Genomic DNA, 10,264 nt, shown 5'->3' with positions numbered 1-10,264 from the left:
TTCTGATTATTTCCACTGAGAAAAACATGAGAAAACCTTTTGTTTTTTCAGTGCTCACCCCAAAGCACCTTCTGTCACCAGCATTTGCTTTCACTTTCTACCTCAGGCCTTCCATGCATGGCAGCTTTGCTCTGATCCCATACACAAACACACACTGCTGGGAGATCACCTTTTTCTTCACCACAACATATTTTCTTTAGAAACCCAAGGTGTACTTACTGGCTTAGGATTTGTGTGTCTGTTTATAATAATCTTTTGCAAGAATATAAACAGATTAAAAAGTAGTTGTTAAGGGCAGACATGAAGAGAAGAGAACACCAAAGTGCTCGAACAGTCTAGAAAGGTTTAAACCTTCTGGAAAATGTTGTCTGCATTCAGTGTCATATATTTAATCCCTAAAACAATAGACATTTTTCATTCTAGCTAGAAACTATTTTTTAAGCAAAAATATCTGGTGCTCCTGATTTATTGAGTGATAAATGACTAACAGCTGTGGCCTGAGAGACCAGTTTAGCCAGTTACCTCTCTCCCATGCAATGTCCCCTAAATTGCAAGAAACTGGGAAAGTTTGAGTTGAAGGCAATTCTGGAGGTCTCCAAGGATGAAGAGACCCCCTCACCACTGCTCCATACCCTGTCCAGTCACTCTGCCACTCTCAATGTAAATTTTTCCCTTTGTATCCAGCTGGAATTCCTCTCATTTCCCAACGAAGTTGCTCCCCAGATGCAGGCCCTCTCAATCAGAAATGAAAAATAATCATTTTTAACTGTGAAATGCCAAGAGAGGAACGGAGTAGGATTTCTCCCGGGTGCAAACTGCCACCAGTTGGAACTCTGGCTGCCCTTGGAGTGCCAAATGCCTCCTACAAACTGACATCAGGAACCTGGGGGGGTGAGTTTAGTCTCCCATGGAAAAGGGCCACCGTTCATGTCTAATATGCTAAGGCCTGAACAGCAGCCTAAGCCTAAACTGACTTACAAGATGAACTTAAGCATGATGCTATTAATACCATTGAGACACTTTAGTTAAAAATAGATGATCAAAACTTTAGAATTAGTTGTTCTTAAAGCCAAACTGCCCATTGTAGAGTTGTTTGTATCACTTTGTGTAGGGTTGTATCAAGAAATCCTCACTACAGTTATCCCTAGAGACTTGTCAGTAGAATGGCTTAGGCAAAACTCTCCTTGCTGTGGCTGGGGCTCTGGCCAAGACCTGGCCCCAGCTGGTTGGGAAGCAGGCCATCAGAACCTGATGTTTTCTGCACAAAAAGCTAAACAAGTCATTTGGACTTTTCAATTTGGGCCTCTAAAGCTGGATGAATTTTTGGATGAACTGGAGACCTCACCTGTGAGTGAACACATTGTGTAGGATTTCCCCAGTTGCTGGGAAGGGTTCTCCAGGTCCTCACTAGGGCTTGGAATGGGGCTCCCCAGTGCCTGTGGGCTCTGGCTGATGGTGGAATATTCAGGCAATTGGTGATGGATCTTAATCACTATTCTCTCTCTCCTGCTCCTACAGTAATGATTAGGTGCATTCCCTTGCTTATTTTGACTTGTTGCTAAAGCCAAGAGAGTGATAAGCTTATTGTTTTACCAGATGTATCCTTTTACCTCTATTTTGCCTCAGCATTAATGGTAAAATAAGACCATTCTTCCTATTGGTGTCTGTGTCCATTCTATTGCCACCATCAATTGGCAGAACACCCAATCACTGCCCAGGGTGGTCCAAGAAGAGATCCCAGGGAAGCCACAAAGTCTCCACTTGCTCCTTTTTCCTGCTAAGTACCTTGAAGTGAACTCTAAGGATGAAGAAGGGCTTGGGATAAGGCAAAAAGACTTGGAGAAATCATTTTCCAGCACAATGCCAATTAGAAGGTTTGTCCAATATCTGGTGCTTTTCTTCACCTCATGTGTGTTTTCTGTTTTTAATAGTTTGAGTTCTAGGACACAAAGTTCAAAATGAAGAAGGCATTTTATAGGGTATGGCATAATTTTTTATTATTTGTTTGTTTTGTGCAAAAAATTAATCAGCTCCTTTCAGAGCCTCAGCAGTGGCCTCTGCAAGTTCTTTTCCTTCAAGAAATGGAAGCACATCCCTGCCTTCAGCACACCTCCAGTGGGACCCACCTGCAAAAGCTTTCCATCACTTCTGCACTTCCAGCTGGCTCCCTGAAAAACTCCAAACTTCATCCAAACAAAACTTCATCCCACTTGAACCTTTGATTTTAAGGCATCTCCAAGGGCTATTGCTTGGGATTTAATTTCAGTGAGGGAAGATTGCCTTGGCTTTAATGCTACTGATGGATGATGTCCTCAGGCTGGAAGAGAGGGCATTTGGGGTGGCCAGGACACACCTGGCAACTGTGTGGGAGCTCTGGGAGGTCAGAACTGGGAACTGCTGTCTGAGCCCTCTGCAAATGGCCCAAGCTGCCACTCCCAGGCAATGCCAGCTGTTCCTTGAGGTGCTTTTGGGCTGTTGGTGGCCTCTGGGCTGCAGCATTTCCACATGCCTGGTGAGAGCAGCCCCTGGCAGAGGGGCTGCAGGCAGCCCTTTAGCTGTGCCTGTGCCAGCACTGTGTGAGCACCCCAGTGCCCATCTCTGGGACACGTGTTTGGCACGCTGTGTGCCACAGGCACTGCAGGCACAGCTCCTGCCCTGCAGATCAAGGACAAGATCAAGGACAAGAAGGGCTGGTTGCCTTTCTCTGGGGCTTCTGGCCTCCTCCCAGCCCGTGCTCCCAGCCAGCTGGGACACACAGAAACACCAAGGAACATTGCTGGCAGTGAGCAGGAGACACTGAGGTTTTTGGGCCAGAAAAGCAGCCCTGGCCTCGGCAGCTGCCATCATTTTGGCAACACTCACCTGCAGGAGATGCCCCCTGCCACTCTCCAGAAGAACTTTGGCCATGGAGCAAGGGAACCCTCAGGAGCTGCCTTGCTCATTTCTCCCTGCAAAGGGACCTTGCATGGGTAAATTTACAGCTGTTGGGTAAAGTCCTGGAAAGGGCAGGAAAATCAGGGCCATGGGAAGAGTTTGGTGCTGTCATGGGAGGTGCCAGCCAGTTGTGCCCTACAGCCATTGCAGGGGCTGGTGTGTAAAGGAGCATCAGCAGAAGAGAAGGAGCTGCATTTGGACAGGAGTTCCCTTGCTGGCAGCAGCTATTCCCATCCCAAGCAGGACCTTCTTCATGACCCTGAGACTGGTTCAGGTGCTTGGAGCAGGGGGCTGAGGAGGCCAAGGTTCTGTGTTCAGTGCCCAGCTGGACCAGTCACTTCTCATTGTTTGACTTGACGATCCTCTTGGCTCTTTACAACTGCCAATCTCCTGTGCTCTGGAAATAAAGAATAAACAGTTTTCACTGGCTTTTTAAATCTGGAGGTTTGTCCATTGGAGAGTGCGAGCTGCAGAAAAAGTGGGGGAGAAGAAGGAGAGCACCAGATCTCAGCTGGCACTGATCTCAGCTGGCCGAGTGACTTGGCATTTAGCCAAGTCTACAACTTGTTATTTCAGAGGCCTCTTTAAATACGTTTTTTATTGCATAAGCCATATTTTCTTATAAACTAGTTTCTATATTCTAGGAACTGTTTTGCATGGTCCCTCCTTGGGTTTGTTTTTTTGGAGCATGTGTGTTTCTTGGCTGTGTTTTTATTATTACTTTTAGCTTGGGCTTTGGTTTATACTTTTGTTAAATGGTAGATGCTGACAGTTGGTATATCAATAGCAGGGTTTTCTTTGCATGTTCACTGGATGTTATCTTGGCCAAACAGACAGTTTAAGTGTATTATATCAACTACTACTACTATGCCTAATTTTCTTTACTAATAGCAGAAATAAAAACTTATATCTTTACTACAAAGTTATTAATCGTATAGCACACATCTTGCGAAAAAACAATTTTATAATATACATTTTTAACGGGGGGCCGGGGGCTGAGGGTGGGGCGGGGCGGGGCCGGGTCGGGAGCGCGCACCGGGGGCGGGGCGGGGCGGGGCCGGGCCGGGAGCGCGCACCGGCGGCTGCGGGCGGGGCGGGGCCGGGCCGGGAGCGCGCACCGGGGGCGGGGCGGGGCGGGGCCGGGCCGGGAGCGCGCACCGGGGGCGGGGTGGGGCGGGGCCGGGCCGGGCCGAGAGCGCGCACCGGGGGCGGGGCCGGGCCGGGAGCGCGCACCGGGGGCCGCGGGCGGTATCGCCGCTCGGTGTCCGCCAGGGGGCGCCCCGCGGGCGGGAGCGGTGGCGGTTCCCGGGCCCCGCCCGCTCCAGCCCCGGTCCAGCGGCTGCTCCCGGGGAACGCCGCCCCCCTGGCGGGCCCGGAACCGGCACCGGCACCGGCACAGCCCCGGCTCCCCGCGGAGCCCAGGACCCATCCCCAGGCCGGTGCAGCCGGAGTAGGAGCGGCAGCGCCCGGCTCGGCCAGGGCCCATCGTAGAGCGGCTCTGTCCTAGTCCCGATCCCGCTCGATCCTCCGGGACCCACACCCGCCCGCCGAGGGAAAAGCGACTCTGCCCGGTACCCGCAGCAGGACCGGGACCCGAATCCTCGGGCCCAGATCCCGGTTCCGGCCCCGCCTCAGCGGCGCCGGGAGCGGCCCCGGTCCCGCCGATCCCGGGACGAGCATCCCCCGCAGGGAGCGGAGCGGACCCGCCGGGATGCGGGGCGGGGCGGGGCGGGGCCGGCTCAGGTGTGACGGGCGGGGCCGAGGGGATTTAAACCGCGGGGAGTGCCCCATAGAGCCATTTGCCCCTCGGCGCTAAGAGCGGGATGCTGCGGCCGGGCCGGGCTCTGTATCCCTCTTTCTCTGTACCTCTTTTCTTCTATACTTCTTTTCCTTTATACCTCTTTTCTTCCGTACTTCTCTTCCTCTATGCCTCTCCATCCTCCTCTCCTTCTACACAACCCTCCCCTCCCCCTCTATCCTCCCGTTCCTCCTTCCACCCTTCCTTCCCCGCACCCCCTCTCCCCGCTGCCCTGAACCCCCCATTCCCCCCCTGCCCTCTGTCCTCGGCTCACCCACCCCATCTGCCCCCCTATTCCCATCCTCCCCTCTCCCTCTTTCTCCCGCAGCCGGAGAATAAAGCCCCGGGGGCCGGCGCCCCCCGCCCTCCCTGGAAGCCCCACACGGGGCCGGTGTCCCCTGCAGGTCAAAACACGGCCCGACACCGCCGGGGCTCCGGCTTTCCCCGCACCACACCGGGGTATCCCCGAGGGGCTGGGGCTGGGTTAGGGAGGCCCCTCCTTAGGGTGGGGGGGCTCCCTCCGGAGGAGGGGGGACTATTCCCCTCCAGTCCCCTCCCCAGGCCCCCCTCTCTGGGCCCTTGGGCCCCCTGGGAGGGAATAGTGCTCCCAGTTCCTTCCCAGTGCCCCCTTCCCCCAAAAAAATGGGGGTTATGAGGAGAAAAGGGATTTAAATTGAGGGGGGAGAATTTGTCCATAATTGTGTTTTAACTGGGGCAGATCCCCCTTCACATACGATTTGAAAGGTCTCAACTGAAGGAAAACACCTTTTTCATAATTTTGGGTGTCTCATCTGATGGGCAATCACTGGTTTCCATTATTTTCCTGTTTAAATGGAAGGAGAATCCCTTTTATGGTGCTGTTCCATGGGTTTGAATGGAGGGAAAACACCCCATTTTCATCATCTTAGGGTTCAAGTTGAGGGCAAACACTGCTGTCGCTGGTTTACAAGGGCTTCTCTTGAGAGGAACCTCTTTATGTGCCATTTTAAGAATTCCGTCGAGGGAGACCCTTCATTTGAAGGGGCCTTCACAGACAAAAAAGATGTCCAAAAGCCTCCAGAATGGTCTTTCTTGAGGGAAAGACCATTCTGGACCCATTGTGGACCATTCTGCAACCCATCTGCACCCCAGGGAAAAAGCTGGGATTTCTCCTGATCTGACACTCCAGAGCAAGAGAGCAGGATATTTTGGGCATATTTGGAGATCCTTCCAGGTTTCCATCGAGAGCTGGTATTCCCCTGTCCCAGGGGCTGCTGCAGCTTGTTCTTCTTGGTCTCCTGCCTGTGCTGGGCTGAGACCTGCAAGTGCAGCCGTGGCCTCTCCTCCCTTCAGGCGTCCCAGCGTGTCCCAGCTGCTCTCCCGGTGCCACTGCCGTCTGTCCCAGCGCACCGGGAGGTGACAGCGCTGCTCCTGCCCGTCCCAGGCTCACTGGCCAAAGGGGCTGCACAGGTTGCCCCGTGCCCCGCGGGGGAGGCCCCCGCTCCCCGTATGGATAGAGAGCCGAGTGTGTCATGGCTGTGTCATCACAGAAAGCATCACACTTCTTTTGGAGCAAAATGAGTAATAGCAGGAGCTATGCATGGGAGAGGCCCCTGAAGAGGGACAGCTCCAGCCTCAGGGGATTCCCAGGCTCAGCTGGAACAAGCCAGGACCGGCCTGAGCGGTGATAATCCCACTTCAGCCCGTCCGGACTATGAGGCAGCACCCCCCTCATCCTATCCCATTCCAGCTCAAATTCAGTGTATTTTTGATAACAACGCTGTAGCTGACCAGGAAAAAAAAATAAAATATTTTCCTCTATTAACTTAATATAGAGCTTCTTTGCCTAAAATATCTCCGCTCTCCCCATCCCAAGGAAAGAAGGTGCATGACAGAATGCTGCATGTTTCCTCCACTGTCCGAGCTGGGAACCGCTGCCGAGCTCCTGCAGGAGGAGCGGTGTGCTTTGCCGTGCTCAGGTCTCGGATGCCACCTCCTGGCTTTCCTGAGAAACTGTTCCTGCCTTGACAGCGCGGACCTGGAGCGCATTTCTCATCGCACTATCCCAAATAACAACGCCGCTGAAGCCCGACTGGCTCAGAGCAGTTTTTGTTTTTTGCGGAACTGACCCGACACCGTGTATTTTTTGTATCGCGATGGAGTTACCTCCTGTAATTAATAACCCTCAGGATCCCATCACAGCGACACCTTGAGTCCCAAGGCCTCTCTGGGATGTCATCCATCACTCTGGGGACCTGTCCTCCCTCACATTTCCCTAACAGTTATCTTTGGGGTGTATTTTGTTACATGATCTCTGTGGAATCCGTTGTTTATCACCTGTGTTTTTTCACAGGGGATTGGGATGCCAATTCCAAGTCTCTACAGACTTGCTGCTGGGTTGGGGAATAATTCAGCAAGTAGGTGTTTGGCAGGGGAGAGCAGAGGTATTTTTGGAGCTGTGAGGGTGTGGTGATATCCAAGCAAAGCTCCTGAGAGGGGGCACTGTGCAATAAGGAATCGGGAGGCAGCCAGAACGTTGTCTCCTCCCTGCGTGGTGTCCATCATTCCCTGCCTCTTCCTGCCCTCCTGGTGAACTTTCAGGCCTGTCTGAGCCTGCTTGTACACCTGCCAGCCCAACCTGCCTCTTCCAGAGGTGCTGACGAGTTCATCCATCATTATACATCTTGGCCAGTCACTTATCTGGGCCCCCATAGATGTGTGATGATCCCTGACCACAGGAGACCTGCTCCTCACCCTCACAGGGGTGACAACACATATTTGCCTGGGGAATCCCAGCAACATTGCATGAGATGCAGCTTCTTGCCACAGCTCAAATCTTGTGTTCAGTTTTGTTCCCCTCATGACACTGAGGGGCTGGAGGGTGTCCAGGGAAGGGAATGGAGCTGGGAAGGGGCATCAGGAGCAACTGAGGCAGTTGGGGGGCTCAGCCTGGAGAAAAGGAGGTTCAGGGAGGATCTTCTGGCTCTGCACAACTCCCCGACAGGAAGGGACAGCCAGGTGGGAAAGCTGGGCTCTGCTTCCAGGGGAAAGGGACAAGATGAGAGAAAACAGCCCAAAGTTGTGCCAGAGGTGGTTAAAGTTGAGTGTTGGGGAAAATTTGTTCTCTGAAGGGTTGATCAAGCATTGTAAGGGGCTGCCCAGGGCAATAGTGGAGTCACCATCCCTGGAACTGTTCAAAGATGTGGTGCTTGGGAATGTTGGTTTAGCTGGGGAATGGATGCACTCGATGGTCTTAAAGGACTTTTCCAGCTTTAAAAATTCTGTGATTCTATGGTTTGTAGAAATCAGCAGGGAGCAGCAGCTGCTAAATCGTGCTGCAGGATGGAGCTGGGGCTCTCTGAGACATTTCCTCACAGCTGTGGCCATTGAACTCTGCCTGATGGACAAACAAGGGGCAGGTCATCAGTGATGTTCAAAATGATCTCTAGCCATGACAGGCTTCAGCCTGAGAGAAGACAGGAGAGGGGACAGTGGCAGCAGTGCTGGCACAGACCAGCAGATGGGAATTGCTGGGGTTTGATCCTTTGCAAAAGCCTTTGAATTGCTCTTCATCACATTTCCCAGAGGAGTGAAAGGCAGTGATCATCACCTACATGACTGAGCTGCATCTGGGGACCCTTAACCGTTAGCAAAGGGACATGAGGGGACATCAGCACTGTGGGACACCCCTGACTCAGACAGGAGCTCCTGTGACCAGCACATCACTGGATGGATGCTGGTGTGAGACTACCTAAATCCTCTCCTACCTCTCTGGTTGCAGCAGGGACAGTTTTGGCTCTGCCCCTCCTGGCTGGCTGTGAGTGTGTCTAATCACCTGCAACAGGAGCAGCTTATCCAGCATAGCCACACTGAGAGCCGCTTTTGGCTCACAGCAGCTGGATTTTCTATTCCCAAAGTGTTCCTTGCCTCAGTGCCCAGACCACACACTGTGGCAGAGCACTGCATGCTCAAGAGAAAACAATCCAAAAGCTCCAAGATTTATCTTTTGTCCCACCTTCAAAACAAGGAAAAGAGGAGGGGTTTCCAGTAAAACACAAGCATGACAAAAGCAGCCTTTTTTCCCCCTATTGTTTTTTTTCCAGCCTCAGTGTCATCTTCTCTATTCCCTGGTAGGTTTGTCCTTTGGCTATTGGCCAAAGGCACCATGGACCTGTACCTGGTGATGCCAACAGCTCGGGCTCCACCCAGAGCCTTCCTGCACCTACAGCTCCATCCTCTCTGGTGATGCGGATATTTTGGGGATGCTCCCTGTCCCCAAATCACCTCGCAGAGCATCCCTTTGAGCAGGACCCCAGCGGGAGCAGGCGGGGCGGGCGGGGGCAGCGCACACGGGGCACACACGGAGCACACACGGGGCACACACGGGGCACACACGGGGCACACACGGGGCGCACACGGGGCACACATGGGGCACACACGGGGCGCACACGGAGCACACACGGGGCGCACACGGGGCACACACGGAGCACACACGGAGCACACACGGGGCACACACGGGGCACACATGGGGCACACATGGGGCACACACGGGGCACACACGGGGCACACATGGGGCGCACACGGAGCACACACGGGGCGCACACGGGGCACACACGTGTGTCCACACGCCTCGCCCCGCCCGGGGACCCCCGCAGCAGCCGTGACCTACTTTAGCTCCGAGGCGAGCGGGTCCCAGTGTAAAAGCTTAGTAGAGCCGGGCGTAAATTATTCATGGCCTGGCCATGTTAATGCATGTGCTAAAGGCTTTTTAAAAAAATCACCAAAAAAAAACGAAGAGGAAAAAGTCTGCTCTATAATTTAAAGCCCCGCACGCTCCCGCTGCTCTCCGGAGTGTTTCCGCTCAGGTGAGCAGAGCTGAGAGATGCGGACGGAGGGAAGAGCAGGGAAAAGCCGGCCCGCTGGAGCTGGGATTGGGGCGGGGGCCGGGATGCAAGAGAGAGCCTGGGAGGCAGCGGGTGGGGAATCCCATGGGAAGGGGCTGGCAGCCCCACTCTGGTGCGGGCAGCCCGCAGCGAGTCACTTCCCGGAGCAGCAGCGCTCGCTCCACTCCATTCCCAGGCACGGGGGCCAGAAAGGCTATTTTTAGAGCTGCCTTTTTATTTTACTGATTTTTTTTTTTCTTTGCTTTCGTTCAGCGCTGCCCTGGAAGGCCTGGGGAGGGAGGAAAACACTGATCCCCGGGGCGGGAAGCTGCGTGGGAGGGCTCCGGAGTGTCCCAGCGCAGGGGTCAGCGAGGGAGGCCATGGGGAATTCTGAGGCACAGCAGGGAGAGCCCCTGGCCCTGCATGGAGATTCCCACCGGGACACCCACCCCTGCCCCGGGACTGCCATTCCCACCGCTGCTTCAGCGGCTACAGATGAGGCCAGGGGAAGGGTTGGGCACCACAGAGGAGGCAGCAGAGCAGGAGCCGGGCAGGCGCAAGGCGAAGGCTCCAGCCATGGAGAACGTTTGCCTTCTATGGAGATCTCCTCCTGCACTGCTGGCATGGAGGAGACGCCCTCAGCTCCACAGACGCTGCCAAGGGGGAACAA

This window comes from Zosterops lateralis (assembly GCF_965231275.1).
Source record: "Zosterops lateralis genome assembly, chromosome: 13".
Classification (NCBI taxonomy): domain Eukaryota; kingdom Metazoa; phylum Chordata; class Aves; order Passeriformes; family Zosteropidae; genus Zosterops; species Zosterops lateralis.
This window is presented reverse-complemented; position numbering follows the sequence as displayed.